Below are 25,682 nucleotides of genomic sequence, written 5' to 3'. Positions count from 1 at the left end.
CAGAAGAGGGGTAAGAGAGCTGGCATACAGGCTAGGCTACAAGCTAACCCCTACAGACCAGCGTTCCCCAGTCTCTTCCTTGCCAACGTCAGGTCTTTCATCCAACTAAATCGACGCGATGCGTCTGAGGATTATCTCACGCCAGATGAACAGCTGTGTGACCGTTATCACAGAGACGTGGTTGGACAACAACATCCCAGACGCAGCGGTGTAGTTAACGGGGTGCTCTCTGTTCTGGACAGATAGGACTGCCAGCTTCAGATAAGAGCAGAGGCGGAGGTTTGGCGCTGTACGTACACAATGACTGGTGTACTGCCACACACTCTGTCAGCACATCCTGTTCTCCTCCTGATTTTGAATACCTGTCGGTGAAATGCAGACCCTTCAAGCTGGTGAGAAGAACTCTCATCCATAGTAATCATGGCTGTCTACATATCACTGCGGGCTAATGCTAAGTCAGCTTTAGAGGAGTTGTACTGCCTGATCAGCGAGCAGATGAACGCCAACCCGGAGGCGGCCATGATTGTGGCGGGGGATTTTAACCATGTTGAACTGAAGGCTGTGTTTCCCAAATTTCACAAGTTCATAAACTTTCCCACCAGAGACACTAACATTTTGGACCAGGTCTACTGTAACATCCCAGGTGCTTACAAGGCTGCAGCAGCCCCACACCTGGACATGTCTGACCACATCTAGATGGAACTGATTCCTGCCTATAAGCCTCTGGCCTGCAGAACAAAACCAACCACCAGGACAGTGCAGGTTTGGACTGAGGATGCCTCCTCTGCACTTCAAGACTACTTTGACACACAGACTGGAGTGTGTTCAGTGTAGGGGCAGACCTGGTGGAGTACACATCGGCTGTACTGTCTTAGTTCAGTTCTGCACCAATGATGTTCTCCCGTCAAGGGCCATCAAAGAGTTTCCCAACCAGAAACCATGGCTAAACAGCACAGTACGGTCCCTGCTGAAAGCCCGGGACACTGCCTAGGTCTGGTGATAGGCTGGCTTATAGCAGGGGCCCGATCAGAACTGAAGAAAGGAATTAAGCAGCCAAGCTCCGATACAAGCAGCGCATTGAAGAACACTTTAATGGCAACAACCCCCGGAATATGTGGAAGGGGATCAGGACCTTGACAGATTATAAAAACAGCAGTCAACTGGCCAGCCACGACCCACCGTGCCTGACACCTTAACAGCTTCTTTGCACACCTTCGACAGGTTGGGCAGCAGAAAGGCTATGCATCTCCCCCAGCTGGAGGAGCAGCACCAGCCCCTTGTCCTGCAGCAGCACCAGGTGAAGCCCACCCTGAGGAGGATCAACACCCGCAAGGCTTTGGGACCGGGCAAGGTGTCAGGCCGGACGCTGAGAACGTGCACTGACCAGCTATCAGGAGTGTTCCTGGACATTTTCAATCTGTCCCTGCAGCTGACCATGGTTCCTGAGTGCCTCAAGTCCTTCATCATCATACCGGTACCGAAGAAGAAGATTTCCATCAACTGCCTGAATGATTACCGGCCTGTTGCTTTGACCCCGGTAATCATGAAGTGCTTCAAGCGGATCCTTCTGATGTATATTAGAGACTCCATCCCCGCAGACCTGGACAGAGGGAATCGGTCAACAGAGGATGCTGTCTCCATCACCCTGCACACAGCCCTGACCCACCTGCAGCATCCCAACACCTATGTCAGGATGCTATTTATAGACTTAAGCTCAGCATTCAACACCGTCATCCCAGACAAGCTGGCGGTGAAACTATGTGAGGTGGGTCTGCCTGTGTCACTGGATCAGAGACTTCCTCACCAAAAGGTCTCAGGTGGTGAGAATAGGTGAGGCAACATCATCCCCACTGGTCCTTAACACAGGCACGCTGCAGGGCTGTGTGCTCAGTCCAGCCTCTTCACCCTGTTCACACACGACTGTGTTGCCATCCACTCCCCGAACATAGTGGTGAAGTACGCAGACGACACCACAGTAGTGGGTCTCAAAACAATGAGACCCACTACAGAGAGGAGATCCAGCAGCTCACCCAGTTGGTTCAGCCAACAACCTGGCTGCTGAACACAGGAAAGACCAAGGAGGTCATCGTGGACTTCAGGAGGTCCATTAAGACACTACAGCCACACACTGCACCCCCCCCCCGCCACACACTTACTCCCCTCTACAGCTGCGCACATAATCCCTCACACTTAATAAGGGGGAGGCTGGAAATGACTTTCTTCCTGCACAATTCTGCACATTTATTCTAACTTGATTTTATTGTGTATTTTACTATTGTTTTTATATATAGTGTATATATGTCTTTGTAAATGGTAGCTGCAATGGAAATTTCACTGAACGTTCAGTGACAATAAAGCAATCTAATCTAATCTAATTAATGATGAACTGCTGTTTCTTGAAGCTTTTGATGAAACTCAAGTACAGGATACAGAAGCAGACTGAAGATAAACAAAAAAGGAGCCTTTAAACAGATAGTCAAGGCAGGTGTATAGGAAATGCAGCCTAAGGAACAAGGGGCTGACAAACAACAGGATGATCTGACAAAGGGCTAAGGGACAAAAACTATACAAGACACAGATCGGGGGAATGACCACGGTGCACTCAGTCACAAAAAATTGAAAGTAAAACCAAGACACGTGAGAAAACTAATCTCAGTAAAACATATAATAAGCAAAGGATAAATAATGAACACCAACACTAAATATGATGGCAGAGATGGGGAAACAGAACAAAAATATACTAGAAGTAGCTAAAAATCAATTAAACCACAGGGACTGTGACATTTACCCTTTGTCTCAACGACAGCCATCAGTCCGTTTTAATGCTTCCCAATGAAAAGATGCCTTCTGGCTCAACGAGGGGAGCTCTGTGAAGGATCTCAGCATTTGAATATAAAATTTAACCACAAAACTTGAAGGCAATTTGAAACTTAACAAATCCATCCATCCATCCATTCGCTTTCCGCTTATCCTGGTCAGGGTCGCGGGGGGCTGGAGCCTATCCCAGCTGTCATAGGGCGAGAGGCAGGGTACACCCTGAACAGGTCGCCAGCCTGTCGAAACTTAACAAAATTTAAAGAAATTATCCCTGTTATTTGAGCTTTAAGATTTTTATTTATTTGTTCATTAAAACTCTGTACAGCATCCTTGGTTTTCTTGAATAGCGCTATATAAATCTAAGTTATTATTATTATTATTATTTAATTTAGAATTAATGTTTTCATTCGTTTATGTGCTGGTTTGTTCAGGTCTTTCTGAAGAGTAACCTCAATGACAAAAACAATAAAAAATAAAGGAAGAAAAACTGAACTAATCTAGTACAGAAAGGATGGAAATTTTAAATTTAGAAAAACAATACACAGGTGTAATAATGAGCAATTAGATGTTATTGTGCACATAAAAGCAAATTCCACACTGAGAAGCATCATTTTTTTTTATTTTACACTTCATCCATCTCCGAGCCTCATTACCTTCATCCTCCCACCTACAATCAATCAATTTCACACATCTAAACCCAGAGCTGAACGAAGCAAGAGATATAATCTAATTGAAAAGGGTAAACAATGCTGCAGTGAGCTGTCTTCAGCATAATCACTTCCCATCACGGCTTTATCTTCTTCCTTTCTTCCCATTTCTCCAGGGAGGGTTATTCTTTTGCTCTTTTAAATGGCATGTGGGTCAATCCCATTTAACTAGGTGGTGTAATGAGGTGTGACACATCTGATTTTTCACACAACAGATAAAACACTGTAGACTTTGGTCTGCATTGGCACTGTCATCTCAGGTTTCCCGAAAGCTATTTCTAATATTAAAATGTGAAAATTTGTGCAAATTCAAGTTGTAAGAATGAAGTCTTGGGATCTTACCTCTGGAAGTTAGATTTTAATGTCGTGCAACTTTTGGTATAATACCTTACAAAGTCATTAAGTAAAGCACTGGGTGCTGGTTTGGCTTGCAGTTTGTGCAGGCGAATATATGCCTCAAGGTTGAATACAGCAGCCCAGTTCAACTCTGACCTGAGGCCCAGAGCTGCATGTCTTCATTCACTGCATTATCTAATTAAGGTAAAAACTCCCCAATAAGTAAGTAAAACATTACAATTGTTAAGTTCCATTTGCCTGTAATCAGAATCAGAAGAATCAGAAGGTTTTTATTGCCATATGGGTGAACAGGTTCACAGCATTAGGAAATTGCTGCGGTACTTCGTGCTTACAGAAAAAAAAAACAAAAAACAAATAAGTATAAAAACTATAAGACAATATACAAGTATACAAATTGCAAATATACAGAGATATTAGAGCTTACAAAATATACAGTGCAGAGACTAATTAAAAGATAAAGAATGTAGACTATATTCCACTAATATGTACATCAGTGCATCAGACAGGTGCATAGACATAGGGTCCTCAGCATTTGTGGAGGGTGGTGGTAACAGTCTTAGGGTAATTGTTCATGAGTCCAACAGCAGAGGGGAAGAAACTGTTCTTATGGCGGGAGGTTCTGGTCCGTATGGACCGTAGCCTCCTGCCTGAGGGGAGAGGGTCAAAAGTCTGTGCCCAGGGTGAGAGTGGTCGGCTGTGATCCGACCTGCACGCCCCAGTGTCCTGGAGGTGTACAGGTCCTGGAGAGATTGGGAGGTTACAGCCAATCACCTTCTCAGCAGAGTGCACAACGCGCTGTAGTCTCTGTTTGTCCCTAGTGGTGGCTCCAGCGTACCACACAGTGATGGAGGAGGTGAGGATGGACTCAATGATGGCAGTATAGAACTGCACCATGGTCCTTGCTGGCAGTTGAATTCTTCAACTGCCGCAGGAAGTACATCCTCTGCTGGGCCTTTTGACGACAGAGGTGATGGTGGGCTCCCACTTGAGGTCCTGGGTGATGGTAGTTCCCAGGAAGCGAAAAGAGTCCACTGTGGTGATGGGGGTGTCAGTCAGGATGATGGAGGGTAGAGGGGCTGTGTGCTTCCTAAAGTCCACTATAATCTCCACTGTCTTCTGGGCGTTCAGTATCCAGGTTATTGTGGCTGCACCAGGACACCAGACGTTTGACCTCCATCCTGTAGGCCGACTCGTCCCCGTCTGAGATGAGTCCGATGAGAGTCATGTCGTCTGCAATGCTGCAATGCTGTAATGTTTCTAAATTACAGATAATTATCAACATAATGGGGCAGATTGAAAAAGAAAATGTTTTTTGAGTGTTAAAGACCAGAAACTTTATGCAGCTTCGAACATCTAATTTCACAGCTGTCACCACAATATTTTCTTGTGATGATTTTCACCAAAGACTGCATATAAAAGAAGGATGTAACCATGATGTAGCCCACTGGTTCCTGCACTCTCTGGAACCAGTAGTTAGCTTGTTGACTGGATAGGTACGATGTGCAACACAGAGACACACATACCTGGCTCTTAGTGCAGAGTAACAGACTAATAAAACAGTAACTTCACTTAGAAGAACTGTGCAAGCAATACCATACAGCAGATCATATTACTTGGCAGATATTCCATTAAACATGGTCCAAAAGGTACCAAAAGCACAACCAGGGGATGCTCAGTTCAGTGAATTAGCTCAGGTTTTGGTCCTGGAGGTTATGCTTGCTGGTTCCACCAACTGTAATGCCAATTTTGTGGCAATATTTAAAGACAAAAATATAGATCTTGCATTCCTCCTCCTTATGAGGTTAGGGGTTTGTACAGATGTTTATGGATATGTTTAGTGAGAATAGCATTGGCAGGATGTCCCTGCTAAAATTACACAAATTAGTAACTTTATGTATTGTTGTTTTTAAGTTTGTTTTTATTATTCTGATTGCATGTTAAACTAATGAACATGTGGTAAGACTTGCAAAATGTGAAATTTATTCTTAATTCTGCGTGTTCTTTGTCTTGTAAAGTGCAGCTATTGATCAGGTTATAATTATAGCACTAATTCATTTGATGCTTCAGAGCATTAACACACATTAATGTCTAATGTCAGTCAATGAAAATAATTTAACATACCAATTAATTAAGTGGAGCTAAAAATTACTCATTTATTTATTCAGCTTCAACTTGCTGTGTATCCACTTAGAGTGTGTAGAAGTGCAAATGATTTAGTTGAGTGGCTCTTTTTTAAAAGTATCTTTTAACTTCTCTTTAGTCTTGTTTTCTGCCTTATTACATATTGTGTGAACAACACTTGACAGGTTTTATTTCTGAAAAATATCCTACTTATGCTACTTATTTTCCTATAGCTAAATAATTAAAATTAAAACAAACATGTGAATTGAAATTCAATAAACTGACTTTGGGACAGTATATGTTACAATTATTTTAAGGAACTACTTCATACTAATGTGATTCAAAGAATAAAAAGACATCAAGACATTTCCAAAAATAAATTTCAGGTCACACTTGTAGTGTTTCAGTGATAATGATGCTAATTGTGTTAGTGTGGTCTCATTTGGTTCTAATTTGAATATATAGGCTTAATTGGTTAATCAGCTGATATTATCCAAAAGCCATTCTGTCTCACCAAACCTTCTGTACCTGCATCACCTCTCACATTCATTCATTTCATTGTGTTGACATCAGTCAGTTTCTAATGACTGCCCTGTACTATCTGTCCATTCCCTCATCATTTTTATCTCTCTGTCATTCATTCTGTCAGTTCCACTTTGAACACAGCCAGCCAATTAACTGTGGTGCAGCTATTAAATAATCTACCTCACTCCTACTCTTATCACAACATTCCTGTTGCAGCAGAAGCTTGTGAAGTTTATTTCCTTTGGGAGTATTTGCCTTTGACACAAGCTTCTTGTCAATGTCAGAATTAGATGAATTTAAGACCCAAGAGCCATTTATTCTATACCTAAAACTCCAGCAAGAGAGGTGCCTACTCTGAAGAAGTGGAAAAAACCCAGAGTGCATAAGTGAGCATTTATTAAAATGGTCCTGTGTCAATATAAGGTTTTGATACTGTATCCTTATGTCATGGTCCGGGGTCCTTTGGACCCCGTGTGTTTTTGTTTTGCTTCATTTTGTCTGTTCTGTTTTGGGTTTCTTTTGGTTGTGAGGTTGAATTATTGCTAGTCCCTGGTGTTCTCTCTGTATTCTGTGTCAGGTCTGCATCTCTGTTCCATCGTCTTACTTCCTGTTTTATTTTGATAGTCATCCAGTCCCGGTCTCTTGTGTTCAGTTTTGCTTCCCCTGGTCTCGTCAGTGTTACCAGCGTCACCTGTGTTCCCACCTGTTTTCTCTTCCCTCATCAGTCCTCCTGTGTATTTAAGTCCAGTGTTTTCAGTGCCTGTTGTCGCGTCGTCGTCTCATCTTTTTTTTGCGTTTTTTTGGCCACAGCGGCTTTTGTTAGCAGTGGAGAGAGACAGGAAATGGGGGAAAGATACAGGGGAAGACACGTGGGCAAATTGGCGACAGGCCGGGACGCGAACCCATGCTGCCCGCACCGCAACGCGGCATATGTATGTGGTCGCCGGCTTCACCACTAAGCCACCCAGGCACACGTCCTGCTCTTTGTTTCCCATGCTGTGTGCCAGTGTCAGTTTCCCCTGTTTTCTGGAGCTCAAGTGGAGTTTAATTTTGTTATGCATGTTTTGCCACTGGTCTTGGCCAGTCCTGCCTTTTGTTTAGCTCTGCCGAATAAAGCTGAGTTTTTATCTTACCTCTGTCTGGCGTATCCTTTGTTGGGGTCCTCCTTCCTGCCTGCCACACAGCTGATCCATGACAGAACAACGCAACCAGTATGGACCCCGCGGATACAGAAAGGTACAGTGGCTCTCGCCTGGCTCTGGGGGGACCTGCATATTGGAAGGGTCCCCGACAACGCCGCTCACCTCCACAGCCAGTTTGTCGTGTGGGCGGACTGTTTTCGGCTTCAGCCGCTCCCTCACCTGCCTCTCCGCTCGCTCGCCCCACTTCCCTCTCACAGTCAGAGCAGCAAGAGAGGAAGAGGAATTTCCGGCAGCAGCGGAGGGAGTTTTCCCCAGAGCCGAGTGGGATGACGCCAGAGGAAGCGTTTTGCCGGTACCTGGTATATAGGGGTCCCTGGCCACCGAGCTCACTCGCTTCACCTCCGCCTCAGCCTGTCCCGGAGGGCAGGCAGCTAGACTCCCAGCAGCAGTGGAGAGGATCACCTCCGGCGCCGTGCAGTATAAAGCCGTGTATTCCATCACCGCCACCACAGAATTCCCCCAGTTCTGTGCCGCCATTTCCTCAGCCTGCTTCTGTGGGGAAGGAGCATCCCTCTCAGCAGAGGAAACGGCACCCTCAGCCCACCAACTCAGTGAGTCAGCCTGTTTTGGGTTCAAAAGGAACTTTAAAATCACATACCGTAATTAGCGAAGCTCATCTAGATACCCCGGGAACTATTTCATACCGTCAAGCTATGGACTCTGCTGCTCTCGCCCGTTTGAGGAAAAGAAAAAAATAATCATCCGGAGAGTGGACACTCTGTGTTTTGAACTGTTGTCTGACCCGTGTGAGGAAGAACAGAAAGCTATTGCAGTCAAGCTTCAAGGGCTGGTTGATAGCTCTCCATGGCTTCTGGATTCCTTACACGGGTTAGTAAAGGACTTTCTTATCACCACCCTTCACCTTCAGCCATCCACCCCTGCTGCAGCCACTCTCAAGTCTCCGTCGCTTGCAGCAGAGCATCCGCCCCAGCTTCAGTCGCCGTCGCCTGCAGCAGAGCCCCTGCTGCCACAGCCTGCTGCAGCAGTCTCCAGACAACCACAGTCTTTTGCGCCGTCTGCAGCGCCTCTTCAGCCACTGTCTCTGCCACCTGCAGCAGCAGCAGGCCCCAAGCCACGGCCACGCTCCACAGTGTCCTCGTCGTCCACAACTGCTGCAGCTCTTCTCCAGTCTCTGTGTCATGGTCCTGGGCCGTCTGCCCAGCATTTTGTGTTTAGTTCTGTCTTCCCTGAGTTTTGTTGTTTTTCAGTTGTTTTGATACGTTTGTTCCCCTCGTCCCTGTCTCCCCTGCTCCATGTTCTTGTCATGATGTCTTGTCCCTGACCTCCTGTGTTTTCATGTTGAGTTTATTCCTAGTGTTGTGACTAGTCTGTGTCTCTGCCCCGTGTCTGTGTGCCAGTCCCCCGTATGTAGTCTGCGTGCGCCTTGGTTAGTCACTTCCTGTATTATTTTGACAGTCGTATGTTCCCTGTGCTTTGTGTTTAGTTTTGCTTCCCATGTTGTTAGTTTCATTGCTTCACCTGTTGTTCCCTGCTGTTTCCTCTTGCCCTGATTACCCAGTGTGTACTTAAGCCCTCAGTTTTGTTTTGTTCTCTGTCGCGTCGTCTTCAGTGTTCCCTCGCTGTGTGTCTCCCTGCTCCTCCTCAGGTTTTGGTTTAGTCCCTTCCCAGTATAGGTTTGTTTTGTATTTTTCCAATAAATCCTGTTTTTTTGAGTCTGCATCCTGGGGTCCAATTCTGCCTGCCACACACACACGCCATGACACTCTGTCTCTGTCAGCTGTAGCTCCAGCCTCCGTCCAGTCTCTGTCTCTGTCAGCTGTAGCTCCAGCCCCGTCCAGCTCTGCCTGTCTGCTGTAGCTCCAGCCCGTCCATCAGCCAGCTGCTGTAGTTCCAGCCCAGCTCTGCCCCCGCTCTCAGTCAGCTCCAGGTCCAGTCGCTCTCCGTCCACTCCAGTCTCAGTCAGCTCCGGTAGCTCTCCCTCGGTCCACAGTGTCAGGTGTTTCAGTTCCCCCAGTGTCTGCTTCAGTTAGCTCCTTAACCCCCTTGGTTCCTCCGGTCAGTTCAGTTTCAGTCCCTGAGTTCCTGTCTCAGTCCCCTCAATTTCAGTCCCAGTGCCCTCAGCTCCTCCTCCCTCTGTAGTTTTGGTCTCCTCATCTTCAGTCTCTCCATCTTCAGTCTCAGCTCCTTCAGTTTTGGTCCCGGTCCCCTCAGCTCCTGCTCCCTCTGTAATTTTGGTTCCCTTTGTTCCCCCAGGGTCAGCTTTCCCGCAGTCAGCTTCCGCTCATCTAGTGTCAGCTGCAGCTTCTCAGTCAGAGCCCAAGCCGGCTTCCTTGTCACCATCATCCTCCCCACCACCTGATACACCCAAACAATCCGCTAAGCAGCCCTAGTTGTTGGAGGAGACGGCTGCACGCCCTGCAAAGCAGCCCCAGCCTGCGCATCCAGTGCCCGAGCCTTCAGAGGGTCCCGCTCTGCCCGAGCCTTCAGAGGGTCCCGCTCAGCCCAAGTCCTCGACAATTCCTGGGCTCAGGAGAATCCGGGACAGCTAAGGTTCGGGAGATTCTCCGCCGCATACCATGCGGCTGCCCGCCCGAGGTCATCCATCCTTACCACCGCTGGGATCACGGCCGGCCCCATGTCCTGTCTCGTCGCCGCTGCCACTGGAGTCACGGCCGGCCCCCTGTCCTGTCTCATCGCCGCTGCCGCTGGGAGCACAGCGGGCCTCCAGTCTCATCCCTACGTCTTTGCCACCGCTGGGAGCGTGGCAGGCCTCCAGTCTCGTCTCCACATCTTCACCACCGCCGCTGGGAGCGGGGTCGGCAGGGCTGGACTGGTAATGGGGCGTACTGGGCATTTGCCCGGTGGGCCGGCCGTCCTCAGGGCCGATACTGTTGGATTTTTTTTTTTTTTTTTTTTCAGAGACCGGCCCACAATTCAGAGGGGGCGGCCTATTGGCCCATCTTCAATATAGACAGTGGATGAAACCAATCAGGATATAGGATGAAAGCGGCCCCACCCTTTCTCTGCCTGGTGCCCTGTAACTCCAGCTACTAGTTTCAGTGTTGAGCACGTGTGTTAAAGGAGAGGCCACATGGAGAAACCAAAGCGGCAGAAAGGAGGTGCGGAGAAGTTACGTGCGCTAAAATTGAAGTGTCGCTGTAGATGCTACAAAATGTGTAAAGATCACAGACATGTTCGCTGCTGTAGCCTCCACATCCTCTGTAACAGCAATGCTGCAGCAACAGCAGGCTGTAGGCAGAGCCGGCCAGAGGCATAGGCGACATATGCGGCTGACCACCAGGGGGCCCCCAAGCTTGCCCACATTTGTCATGAAACTTTTTTGGTTTGTTTTAATTTTTTACAAATGCCAATTTCCTAAAAGAAAGAAGAGACTATTCTAACTGTCCAGATTTGTACACTTGTAACAACACCAATTTAATGAGTAGGCTACACTCTAATATTTCTTTCTCAAAGTGATGCTGAAAAGCTAATTCATGCATTTATTACTTCTGAGTTGGACTATAGTGATTCATTATTATCAGGTGGCCCTAAAAGCTCCCTGAAAAGCCTTCAGCTTATCCAAAATGCTGCAGCTAGAGTACTGACAGGGACTAGAAAGAGAGAGCATATTTCTCCCATATTGGCTTCTCTTCATTGGCTCATAGTCCCATGTCACCCCAATAGAGCACTTCACTCTCAGGCTGCTGGCTTACTTGTGGTTCCTAGGATACTTAAGAGTAGAATGGGAGGCAGAGCCTTCAGCTTTCAGGCCCCTCTTCTGTGGAACCAGCTCCCAGCTTGGATTCAGGAGACAGACACCCTCTCTATTTTTAAGATTAGGATGACTGTTGAGTTTATTCTGTAATTATTGTAGGGTCTTTACCTTGCTTAGGGCCCCTTCGAGGCTTGGGCCAGCTCTGCTGTAGGTGAAGACAGCAGCAGCGGACAGGGAGAGGAGCAGCCAAAGATGCAGACTTTGGAAACCGAGGGACAGAGTGAGCGGGAAAGTGTAGTTCATAAGCACGTAGTAACGTTAGGATAATACTAGGGATGCGCCGATCCGATATTCCGTATCGGTATCGGTCCGATACTGGCCTAAATTACTGGATCGGATATCGGAAAGAAATAAAAAATGTAATCCGATACATTAAATAACGTTTCGCTCACATTAGCTGCATTACAGGGCTCAGTCGTCTTCTTCTTCTTGTGGGTTTGCGATTGACCAAACCAGCTTAGAGCTGCATTACCGCCACCTACTGGAATGGAGTGGGGGATCAGGAGTTAGAAAACAACCCCCTCAGATCCTCCGTCGCTGCGACGGATTCCCTTTGACACTGAGCGATCATCGCTGACATGTTTTTCCGCCTCCACCGCTCTCTGCCTTGTTTGTGTGTTGTGCTCACTGTGCTGAGAATCAGCTGTTATTTTTTTTCTCTACTTCAGCTCCCGGACATACTGCTAGCAAGTGCAGCTATTAGCACTAGTGACCGTCCGGTACCGGAAGAACCCCTTCCCCGTCAAAATATTTTTGATAGTTTAATCCCTGATTTGTGACTAAATAGGGATTAAACTATTAAATGACTGCAGTAGAAACGTATTTAGGAGAATGCTTGTAAATATAAAGCATTACAAGATTGCGCTCACGCAGCCCCTAGTTTTTCACGTGAACACTGATGACGCAACAGCAGCATTCAGCTGATTTATGTGCAGTCTGTCTGCACAAGCGGAAAGAGGCGGAGCCGGCGCGCTCAGATGGAGCAGAAGGAAATGTTTTTCTAGTGTCCAAAAGAAGCCTTTTCGTCCCTGTAACCTCCATTAAACCTTTACTGGGAAACAGCTGGAGGTCCTTCATCAACCACCTGATGAGTAAGTGAAGAAACAAGAACTTTGTAGCTGCTCCATCCACCCTGTTTGTTTCACACAGGGAAAAAAACTGCAGTATGGAAGTTAAAATATGCAGATGAACTGTTAATATGAAAAAGTATTTTTTATCCAGTTACTTGGGTAATCAATATAAATAGAATAAGCAATTTCTAAAATAATCGATAGTTGCAGCCCTACTGAAATTTGCAACATGCCATAAGCATCACCTTCTCACACAGAAGCAACAGGATTCAGGTGATAGTCATTGATGTAAGTAAAGTTTATTTATATAGCATTTTACACAGACAGAAAAGCTCTGTACAATAATTAAAACACAATATCACCCCCCCACCCCCAGAAAACACTATGTTAAAAACATAATAACATTACCATATTAAAAGAAAAAGAATAAAAATAAAGTCAGAAACCAGAAAGCCTGGTTAAACAGAAATGTTTTCAAATATTTTTTAAATGATGCGACAGAGTCAGCTAAATGGTGCTGGAGTGGTAAACAGTTCCAGAGCTTCGGTGCCACTCCCTAAAAAGCTCTGCCCGCCCTGGTCCTTAGTTTTGTATGTGGGACAACTAAAAGACTTTGATTTTGTTGTGTGAGACTGTTGACTTATTTAAAAAAAATTTTTTTTAATGTTTTAAATGCCTGGATCAATTTTAAATATCGGATTTATATCGGTATCGGCCGATATCCAAATGTAAAATATCGGTATCGGACATAAAAAAGTGGTATCGTGCCATCCCTAGATAATACAGGGACTTTGAGGTGATGGAGGTAATGTTAGCTTTATTACATAATGATGAGGAATGGCGATTGATTAGTATCAATATTATTGGTATTTGCATACTTCCCAAAATCTGGCAGCCACGGCACCTTAATCTGATAAAATAGCAAACCATCAAGGCAGAGAAGTGTTGGATGAACAGCAAGTGTCCATTTTAGGCTACATCATAGCATTTTAGATATTTAGGTTAAAGGTGTGTTGAAAGGCTGCACAGTAGTTTAAATTTGTAGCCTCTATGCTGGTTAAACATGTTTTAAAAACACTCAAACAGGTGAAATAACAGATTTTTTAAAAAAAAGCTAAATGATAAGTAAAAGCTTTGTAATTTAAGCATTACTAAAGTAAGTGTAAAAAAAGTATAAAAGTATTATTAGCAAAAGGTATGCTCGCATTGAATAAGAGTAAGACAGTGTCAATTGCTTTTAAGACATAGTTGCGGGCCGGTCTAAGCAAAAAATGCCAGGGCTGATTTTTTGTCCCACTCCAGCCCTGGCGATCGGCCTCCTGATGAGCCTTGCATTCCCCAGCCTGTGAGTTTGGCCCCTTGGTCTGGGCGGCCCCCTGAACATTATGGACTATTTTTCTGGCCTTGTGCTGTTTTTTTTTTGGGCCTTATGTTTTTGTTTTCCATTCTTACCTTGGCCCGCCTGTACTGCGTCATCTGTCTCCGCCTTCATCCCCTGGACTCTGTTTTGGACTGCTTTATCCAGCCTTGGGCTGCCGCCTTTTGTTCTCACTCTGTATTTTTGTTTTGTTTTGGACTTTATCACTTCCCTGGCAGACCCCCCTGAACTGTTTTTGACTTCTGTTGGTCTCCCGGGTTTGGTTTGTTTCTTACTTCCTGTTTCATTTTGATAGCCGTCCAGTCCCGGTCTCTTGTGTTCAGTTTTGCTTCCCCTGGTCTCGTCAGTGTTATCAGCGTCACCTGTGTTCCCACCTGTTTCCTCTTCCCTCATCAGTCCTCCTGTGTATTTAAGTCCAGTGTTTTCAGTGTCTGTTGTCGTGTCGTCGTCTCATCTTTGTCCTGCTCTTTGTTTCCCATGCTGTGTGCCAAAGTCACTTTCCCCTGTTTTCTGGAGCTCAAGTGGAGTTTAATTTTGTTCTGCATGTTTTGCCACTGGTCTTGCCCAGTCCTGCCTTTTGTTTAGCTCTGCCGAACAAAGCGGAGTTTTTAATCTTACCTCTGTCTGGCGTATCCTGCGTTGGGGTTCTCCTTCCTGCCTGCCACACAGCTGATCCATGACACCTTAGACACTTTACACCTGACATTCATTTCATCAAATTCCTGAATCTGCTGTGTTTCAAGATAATTTAACATATTTTATAAAAGATGTTTGACCATCACTTGCTTTCTTATTCTGTTATACAGTGGCGGTTCCTAATATGGGCGACATGGGCAGCCGCCCAAGGCGGCTTTTCATCTAGGGCGGCTTGACCACCCCCCTCCCCCCAACTCATTGCGATCGCCACATCAGTGCCTACCGCACTACTCCACTTGTGGGGTAATGGGCGTCCTCTGCCTGCTGTGTGGTGCATGTAGCTTTCTGCCATGGGGTCCAGCGAGGATGCTCGCCCAGGGCCTAGGACCGCCACTGCTATTATACATTCAGGTATTTGGGGAAAATACTGAAAAATTTACAGATCACTCTCATTTCTATGGTACCAAATGCTGCCACTTTATAAAAGTTACTTCTGTCTCAGAGACACCCAAGGTGTCCTTTGGCCTGGGTGCTGTGATGTCACAGTTGTGGCTATATGGAAATGATCTTCTTCCCAACCTGTCACATACAGACTGTCTCCTCAAGCACTTTTAGCATTCATGGGTAATTAAAAAAAAACCCTCAACATTACCTCTTTGGCAACTGCTACGTTGGTTTTATGGATGTGACCGTATTTCAACAAAAGCAGAGTACCAAGTTATTATGTAGCTAACAAGGTTAGCAAGCTGCATCCACTTTATCATGGGAGTCTATAAAGAGTGACTCCCTTTTGGAGACAGCCATGAAGTGGCGAGGAAGAGGAATAGCAGCTATAGCTGTTCTCACACTGAAAGATAAAGTAGACTGAGATTCCCAGTAACCCTTTTGCAGGTTCCCCAGCATATTAAAAAATAACTTTTAGTTCAGGCATGAGCTTTTCACCAAAGTTCAGTCCTCTCTCCTCACAAAGCATGAACATTCACAGCACTAAGCTTATCTGAACCAAGACATCTGATGTGAGTTTATCCTCTTACCTTCAGTGTCTTGCACTTCAAGCATGCAATAGGCTGTCACTCTGTGTGCAGCTAAAACCCTTCACTGATGCTCTTTACTGATAGCATCCTCTCTGCTGATCCTGCCTTACCCCGCAGTTGCTGCCCTTTTCACAGCTTGTTCACCGGCTGGCCCTCGCCACCCAAATGATCGCATCTTACCCATCAGAGAAGAGTGAAAGGCTTGGATATTGGAGAGGGATTAACCTTTCATTAATGGACCCTGCATCAGATGTCTTTACATACAACACACACACTGTGAAACACACACAGCTATAACTCAAGCTGCCTGAGTGGTGTCAAGATTAAAGAGCAATTACATGCTACTCCAGAAATGATAGATTGGAACTGGAGTCAATGTGATGGTGACCTACTTTGTAGAAAGAAGGAGAAGAGGGCGAGAAGAAGAGGGGAAAGGGAGAAGGGGAGCGCAGAAAAAAAAAAAAACAGAAAGGTATATATATTTTTTTAATTTGTCTTGTGGTCACAGAGGATAAACATACATGTATGAAATATACTATGTAAGGATAAGAAAAGAGGAAAAGAGAATAAAGAAAGTATAAAGATATTTGATGGAAGCATGCACTGTGCTTTTTGTCTCTATGTTTATTAAGCAGAAAGTTTAAAAGTTTTCACAGAAGTTGAAGCATCTCACTTCATCTTTGCATCAGTGTTTTGACACTCCAGGTAAACTGATATCTTATTGCAGGCATTTTCAATGCCGGTATGTGCAGCTGGAGCACTTTGAAATGGGTTGCAGGTTTTGTCAGAACATGGGATACTTGATTAGAGATTCAGGATTACACAACCACTGTCCATGGATGAAACAGAGAACATCTGTGAATACATCAGGAAGATGGTCCCCCAGGGTGAACTGCTTCAAGAGTGCGAAGACAAGATGATGATGAGGAAGAGAAAATATCATGAATGACTAAGCCCCTCCATGGGATCTACTGATGACTAGGGTTTAATCCCGGGACCCGGGATTCCCGGGAAATGCGATCAGAATCATTTCCGTTTCCCGGGAAAAATTAAGACGGGAAACCGGGAAAAAAGTCGCATTATATAGCCTATAAAATGTGCCTGCCCTGAACAATAAAGAAATATCTGTTTAACTTCGAGTGTTTCTTTTCCTCGTTTGCAGCCGCTTACTAACAATCATGACTTAGGATACGGGCCTAATGTGTGAAGAAATTATCATGAAATAGATTGCTTTAACATATTTTGCTTTTAAAATGGAGTTGAGTAAAATGTATACTTTTTTAGGCTATAAGGATTGGCCAGTTTTTCAAAAGACGATTCACAACGAACCTACTTTAACTCTTAGACACGGCGTTATAAATTTGCTGTTGCCAGAATGGCAATGACCAAGTCGTAGTGCATTACTCAAGGCCCTGTGTTATGTCATATTATAGTGTAGTACGGTAGTTAACTTTTCAATGACTATTACAGCGTTCCACTGGTGGAATGGTGTGCACAACAGCGCAAGTGGCTGAGCCTTTATCAATGCTGTGTGGCGATGAACCGTATTGTTTTGCACCAGCAATTGTAAAATAGCTTGGTATAATTCCATGTACAATGCAGGAATATTCGAATTATATTTGTTAAGGGAGTGTTGAGGAACGATACAACACCACATAGCTCGAGCACTCGAATGCCGAGATGTAGGTTTAATTGCATTAATCAAGTCAATGTTGCCCCCTACTGGGCATAACAGGACATAGCTGGAAAGCTACCTCTACAATATCAAAATAGGTTAAGCCCGACACAGGCTACAGAAGGCCTAATTAATTAAAATTAAAATTAAAATTAAAAAAAAAAAAAAAAAACTTTTCCCGGGATTTGATTCATGTCATTTTCGGGAAAAATATTAAACCCGACTGATGACAGGTCCCTTGGGACAGTCCAGCTTATAGTAGCAGGACGTTAGATGCAAGGTGGGACAGCAAACGACAGGCACAACCATATGGTCACTATAGAGGAACATCATGAGCTGGAAATCAGTTAGTGCAGGTAGGACTGTTCAAACAGACAAGCAGCTGCTGTCTAACCAACCAGATGTCAGGGGTGAGTGGTGTGGCTCTGTGTCTCCTTTTTCTCTCTCCGTAGGCTGGACAGCTGGGTCCTCTTTTGCTGGGCGGAGCTGGGGGCTGTGTCCTGTAGGCTGCCGCACCGGATGCTCATCTATCGGTGATTACATCTATTATAAGGACCAGCTCGAGCCTCCAGTCTTCGCCGGAGTGTTTGCTAACCAACCTGATGTCTGATGGCGCCTCCATGATTTTCCCAGCCTCCCAGCCCTCCCGGACCTGTTTGTACCACAACGCTCACCTCTTCCTCCTTGGGACTGTGTCTGCCGATCAATCTGAGTAAGCTAATTCCACTCCTCTCCCATCCCACTTCATTTTTTAGCCTGTTAACTAGCAGCACCAAAATCACCTGAAAAAACGACATAACGCCCTCTGGTTATTATTTGCTCTGGAAAACCCATTTCATAGCCTATCAACTGGCCACATCCTGTGTGGGAATGGGAGGGTCTAGCCTGCCATATAAAATGAACTACAAATGTCCCACAGACGGGACATGGCCAGTTAAGGAGTTAAGGTTCCCATCCCTCTGTTGAGCTGGCTAAAGCTTTATTTCCCTCTCCCTAGACATACTCACCTGTGGTCCTTCGTTCATGAAAGCTGCCTGAGAAATATTCAGCACTTGTCCCTGTAAAGATGCCATCATTTTCAGCAATTGTGTTGAGTGGTTTATTTACAAAATGTTCACAAGTGATTTATGTGACACCTGGTTACCGAGTCTGCTTTTGGGCTCCAACCTGGCTGTGACAAAACACTCCGGCCATTAAAATGGACCCAGCAGACCCAGTACAAGCAGCGCTAGCTAAACAGGGCGCTAGGTTGAGTGAACATGAGCAGGGATTAAAGTTAGGAGCACAGCTTGAAATAAAGCAGTGTTATGAAGAGTCGCTCAGAATGCTTCGTGTTATAGAAGGGAAGTTGTCACCTGTTTCCCCACCCAGTCTGTCTAACCCCACCGCTTCTGTTAACGAGCGAACTAGCGGGGGTCTTCTGGCCAGTGGGAGGCATGAAAATCCCCTCACCAACCCCTGAGTCATTTTAAGGCGACACAGCCTGTGTAAAGGGTTTTCTTTTGCAGTGTTCACTTGCTATCGCTTGTTCTCCAAGTGTGTTCCCCTGTGATGTTTTGAAGCTTTCCTTTTTTTTAAGTTTATTAAGAGGTAAGGCTTTGGCTTGGGCAGAGGCATTTTTTGTTCATAATGATATTTAATACCTATCCCTATGAGTATTTTTTGAGGGAATTTCGTGTGACCTTTGCCCATCCTGCTTCTGAGGGAGATGCAGCCCGGAGGCTGTTAGGGCTCAGGCAGGGAACTAGGAGTGTAGCAGATTTCCAAATCGAGTTTTGTAAGATCGCTGCCGAAACCGTGTGGCCCTCTAACACTTTGCAGGGAGTTTTTTTATCAGGCCTTGAACGACAAAATGAAAGACCAGCTAGCCTCATCATGATGAGCGGTCTTTTTTTGAAGCCTCAGTTTCTTTAGCCTTGCGAATTGATAATCGGCTTCGAGAGCACACAGGCAGTAAAAACTCCACTTCCCAGCAGCCAGTGGGGAGCATTGGCACAGTCGCTCCCTCCCCACCCTTGTTAACATTTCCAGGCTCACTCCGCCGCCTTTTCCAAATGAACTAGGACATGAGCCCATGCAGCTAGGCCATGCCAGACTAAGCATCAGCGACGTTTCTCTGCACGGTTATGCCTATATTGTGGGCAGGGAGGACATTTTGTGGCTAACTGCCCATTTCAGCCAAAAGGGAGAGCCCACTGGTTTTACCTGTCACTATCTGTATGAAACAAGACACATTCACATCCCAGACCTTAATACACTGCACGAAAAGAAGCATATTCGTCCCCGTATAGTGACGCGGTGTCACGGCTCCGCTGTGTAGCGGGCAGGAAGGGGACCCCAAGGCAGATGAGGTAGGTGGAAAAAACAGACTTTATTTGACGTAGTGCAAAAGGAACCAGGAACAAGACCAGCACAGAAAACCAGGACAACAAGGGAAACACTGAGAAACACGGGAGGGACACAGCACGGGAACACTTGACGCAGAAACATCAACGACGCGACAAAGAACGAATGGAAACTGAGGGTTTAAATACACAAGGGGTGAAGCTGGATCTGGTGTACCACGGCTGCTGATGAAATTCCATCACTATCAGTGAACTGTTTTGGCTAGGAGCCGGTATCTGGCTCCACAATGCCCCCACCCTCTCGTCTCCGTCTGCATCCCCTCCTGACCTGACCTCACCTACCGCTGCTATTCTGGCTTTAAATGTGCAAATATGCTTTGCTAAGGTGGTTTTTTTGGACCCTGGTATGGTGCTCTTTTCGAGCACCATACCAGATGACTTTTTTTTTTAACCTAACTACCCCATGATGTGTGTTGTTTTCTTTTTCGGGGAACTGTAAAGGCTGCGCTGCATAACCTCAGAACACCTGTCCCCCCCGTGTTGTGTTTGTGTTTGTTGTATTGTTGGATGGGTGCTTTGTTAATTGCAATTTCCAATGTGTGAACCTGTTCACCCACATGGCAATAAAACCTTCATTCATTCATAAAACCTTCATTCATCAGGGCAAGAGGAAACAGCAGGGAACATCAGGTGAGGCAAATGAAACTAACACAGGGGAAGCAAACTAAACAAAAAGCACAGGGAAAACCAGACTGTCAAATAAAACAGGAAGTGACTAACCAAGGTACATGCAGACTTAACATGGGGAACCGGCATACAGACACAAGACCATAGATACGGGGGGAGACAGGGACAAAGGGAACAAGAATCAAAACATACTGGGGACAAAAACTCAGGAAATATGAAACACAAAACACAAAATGCTGGGCAAACGGCCCAGACCGTGACATGTGGGCGCCGCTAGTAAACGACAGCTTTCGTCAGCATACGGGATGCGCATTTTTGTTTGCCTGAGACGGATATGGTCGTTTACGTACCACCAGAAGCAGTGGGGGGTAAAGGTACGGGGAGCCGGCAGGCGTTGACTACTTTGCCTGGAGTGGTGGCCTAGGGGAGAAGAAGAGGGTTCGTCACTGAGAGGACCCTGGTTCAAATCCTCGGGCTGGCATCACTGTGGGTCCCTGAGCAAGCCCACCCCCCCAGGTTGCTCCCCGGGCGCCCTTTGGCTGCCCCCTGCTCCATGCTGTGCTGTGTGTACTACATACTCCATGTGTGTGATGGGTTAAATGCAGAGAATGAATTTCACTGCATGTAAATGTATGTGACAAATAAAGCTCTTTCTTCTTCTTTACATATGAATAGCAGCGCTGCAAGCTGAAGCAGCAGCAACAGACCCACGTGGCTTCTCTGTCATTGGATGAAAAAAATGCCATCACAATTCAGCACTCACATGTGATTGGCTGGTAGATCTGTTCCCCATTGACCTTTATAAAGACAGGCCTGGGTAAGCCCCTCCCTAATAAATAATAACCCAGTAATAAAAATTATTTTTTATTATTATTTCTGTGATATACCTTGTATGTTATGTTGTATTCATGGTATTCATGCCATGCTAATAACGTCAACTAAAAGGAATTCAATTAAGAGAAACAAATTGTGAGGCACAAGGTTGAAGGTTTTGCTGATATCTCTTATGTACATCCATCCATCCATCCATCCATCCATCCATTTTCTTCCGCTTATCCGGGGCCGGGTCGCGGGGGCAGAAGCCTAAGCAGAGAAGCCCAAGCTTCCCTCTCCCCAGCCACCTCCTCCAGCTCATCCGGAGGGACCCCAAGGCGTTCCCAGGCCAGCCGAGATACACAATCTCTCCAGCGTGTCCTGGGTCTACCACGGGGCCTCCTCCCGGTGGGACATGCCCGGAACACCTCACCCAGGAGGCGGCAGGAGGCATCCTAATCAGATGCCCGAGCCACCTCAACTGGCTCCTTTCAATGTGGAGGAGCAGCGGCTCTACTCTGAGCCCCTCCCGGATGGCCGCACTCCTCACCTTATCTCTAAGGGAGAGGCCAGCCACCCTTCGAAGGAAACTCATTTCTGCCGCTTGTATTCACGATCTTATTCTTTCGGTCACTACCCAAAGCTCGTGACCATAGGTGAGGGTAGGAACGTAGATCGACCGGTAAATCGAGAGCTTCGCTTTTACGCTAAGCTCCCTCTTCACCACAACGGACCGGTGCAGCGTCCGCATCACTGCAGAAGCAGCCCCGATCCGCCTGTCGATCTCCCGTTCCCTTCGCCCATCACTCGTGAACAAGACCCCGAGATACTTAAACTCCTCCACTTGAGGCAAGAACTCGTTCCTGAGCCGGAAGATGGCACTCCACCCTTTTCCGGCTGAGGACCATGGGCCTCAGACTTAAGAGGTGCTGATTCCCATGCCAGCCGCTTCACACTCGCTGCGAACCGTTCCACTGCGAGCTGGAGGCCCCCCCCTGATGAAGCCAACAGAACCGCATCATCTGCAAAAAGCAGAGATGAGACTCTGAGGCCACCAAGGAAGAAGCCTTCCGCCACCTGGCTACGCCTAGAAATTCTGTCCATAAAAATTATGAACAGAATCGGTGACAAAGGGCAGCCCTGACGGAGTCCAACACCCACAGAACAAATCCGACTTATTACCGGCTATACGACCAAGCTCTCACTGTGGTTTACAAGGACTGAATGGCCCGCAACAATGGGCCAGACACCCCATACTCCCGCGAACCTCCCAAAGAACACCCCGAGGAACACGGTCGAATGCCTTCTCCAAGTCCACAAAGCACATGTAGACTGGTTGGGCAAAACTCCCACGCACACTCGAATATCCTTGAGAGGATAAAGAGCTGGTCCAGCGTTCCACGACCAGGACGAAAACCCGCATTGTTCCTCCTGAATCCGAGGTTCGACTAACGGACGCACCCTCCCTTTCCAGCACACTGGCATAGACCTTACCGGGGAGGCTGAGGAGTGTGATCCCCCGAAAGTTGGAGCACACCCTCCGGTCTCCCTTCTTAAAGATGGGGACCACCACCCCGGTCTGCCAGCCAATGGCACTGCCCCAGATCTCCACGCGATGTTGCAGAGGCGTGTCAACCAAGACAGCCCTACAACATCCAGAGCCTTCAGGAACTCAGGGCGAATCTCGTCCACCCCAGGGGCTCTGCCACCAAGGAGTTGTTTAACTACCTCAGTGACCTCACCCCCAGTGATGGTCAAGTCATCCCCCTCATCCCCAGACTCTGCTTCCACTACAGAAAGGCGTGTCAGTGGGATTCAGAAGGTCCTCGAAGTATTCCTTCCACCGTCCGACTATAGCCTCAGTTGAAGTCAGCAGCACCCCCCCCCGCACTATAAACAGTGTGAGTGAAGCACTGCTTTCCCCTCCTGAGTCGCCTGACGGTTTGCCCAGAATCGCTTCGATGCCGTCCGAAAGTCTTTTTCCATAGCCCACAACCAACTCCTCCCACACCCCTAGTTTTTGCTTTGGCCACTACCCGAGCTGCATTCCGCTTGGCCTGTCGATACCTGTCAGCTGCCTCCGGAGTCCCACAGGCTAACCAAGCCCGATAGGACTCTTTCTTCAGCTTGATGGCTCCCTTCACCTCCGGTGACCACCATCTGGTTCGGGGGTTACCACCACGACAGGCACCACCCACCTGGCAGCCACAGCTCTGAGCAGCAGCCGCAACAATGGAGGTGCGGAACATGGGGCCATTCGGACTCAATGTCCTCAGCCTCCCTCGGAATGCTGTCGAAGTTCTGCCGGAGGTGGGAGTTGAAGATCTCCCGGACTGGGGCTTCTGCCAGGCGTTCCCAGCCTCACAATACGTTTAGGTGTGCCATCCATGTACACCTAAACACCTTATGTAGATCCATGTATAGCAAATTAAAAGTTTATATGTTATATGTTTTTCTTCTTACATCTGCCTTGGTAGTCTTTAATTGTCATTAATGCATGTGAACATTCACTGAACGTTTATGGCAGCGGTTCATGGATGTTGTCTGAATGTTCAATGCTAGCTGGGAAGCCACTGCACAGAAGAGGATGATGGTGTGGCAGACTTTTTGTTACAGTGAATTAGACTGAAAACCGAGTATGCTTTTCAATTAAAATAATGCTTGTAGTGTCACCAAAATCAAGTTATAGCCTTTGTTTATCTCCCTCAGTCCACTAAAGTTTAGGGTTCACAAAAAACTCCATGACAAAGGCTCACAAGACAGAAGCTCACAGACAGAAGCTCACAGACAGAAGCTCACAGACAGAAGCTCACAGCCTTATTGGTAAAAGGAACAAAAGCTGAAAACGTCCAAAAGTATATTTCCAACTAGATAATACTAATTTATAAAATAGAATGATTTCTTGTGAGTTTAGTCTTGTTTGAAATGTTTCGCTGTATAATATTGATGTGTAGTCAGATTGTAATGGAAAAAGGCTTAAAAGATGATAATGTAAATTTGATTATATATATCTCAAATAAAAATATGTTGGTTACAACTGTTGGGAGGGGTAGACCACTGGGTGAGTACTGGTGACCACTGGTGAGTACTTGATTTGCATTTGTATGACTCACAGAAACCTCCTTTACATATGAAAGCCTGCCCTAAGACCTGAGGAGAGGGGGGCGCTGAGGGAGCACTGACACAGAGAGTCCACGGCAGTTTTCCCTACAGTTTATTGTTCTGGGCCAAAGCCTCCTGCTGAGAGCCCTAAAGCTCAAGGCGCGCGGCAATATTCCATACAAGAAACTGTCAAAAAACCCACTTTTCATGCAGTGATAGATTCCAGTGCCGAGCAGAATTTGTTAGACAAAGGATCTGCTGAACAGCTAGGGGAAGCTTGGGGGAGATCGATACCCCCCTTTCCACTCAGGTATCGGTCTCGGCCTTAAATGGCGAACCACTTGCCACATAACCCATCAGACTGAGCCCCTGCTTCTGGTTAGTTTCTGGTAATCACCAGGAATATGTCAGGTCTTTTTGTTTTTGACACTTCAAGCACCCCCAATAATTTTAAGGTCATACTTGGCTGCGCACCCATAACCCACACATTGATTGGGCTGAGGGGACGGGTAGTGAGCTGGAGCCTCTTCTGTTTAGCAAATTACATGCGCTCCAGTGTTCTGCGGGGCGGTCCTCCGAACCCCCTTCTAGAATAGAAGTCCCGGATTTGTCCTCCATCCCATCAAGTATCATGACCTACAGTTGGGTGGTTCAGTAAGGAAAAGGCTCTGTCCCTTCTGCAGCACAGACCCTATGACTGCACCATTGACCTGAACTATTTTTCACACAAGATGGCGGCGCGCATAGTCGCAGCGGCTCAGTGCTCTCCTTTTCGGTGCTCTGTGAAATTGTGTATGTGGTTATGTGTGCTTCAACTGTGGCTCAACACATCACCATTATTGTCGGGCGGACATTAATAACATACAGACGGCACGAACTCCTACATATAGGAGCACAAAGTGAGCAGGCAGTTATGGCTGAACTTCCTCCACTCTCACAACATCCCGGTGGACATCGCCAGACCACCTGGCTCTTGTGGTTCATCATCCCTGTGAGGGGGGGTCGCAGACGGAGACGCGCAGAGAAAGGAGGCAGAAAAGAGGCGGCAGAGCTGGCGTTTTGGAGAGGCTACTAAACGGCCTCAGAGACCTCCGTTACCCAGTGTTTTCCTCGCCAATGTAGATCACTACCCCGAGATAAAATGGATGAGTTGAGACTGCTGTGGCTACACAACAGGACCGGTGAAGGACTGCTGCTTTTGCTCTTCACTGAGACCTGGCTTCATTCATCCATTCCTGATGCAGCCATCGAGCTAGCCGGCAGGACAACGCACCGGCATGACAGAATGCGGACCTCCGGTAAGGAGCAGAGGAGGGGTGTGTGCTTGTATGTAAACAACAGCTGGTGTACAGACAGTATGACTGTGAACACCACTGCTCTCCGGACCTGGAGTACATGACTGTTTAAATGCAGGCCCATCTATCTGCCCCCGTGAGTTTACAGCTGTTTTGATCACTGTTGTTTATCTTCCCCTGAT

The sequence above is a fragment of the Archocentrus centrarchus genome, unplaced genomic scaffold (assembly GCF_007364275.1).
Source record: "Archocentrus centrarchus isolate MPI-CPG fArcCen1 unplaced genomic scaffold, fArcCen1 scaffold_26_ctg1, whole genome shotgun sequence".
In the NCBI taxonomy this organism is placed as follows: Eukaryota; Metazoa; Chordata; class Actinopteri; order Cichliformes; family Cichlidae; genus Archocentrus; species Archocentrus centrarchus.
Note: the sequence above shows the minus strand (reverse complement) of the source record.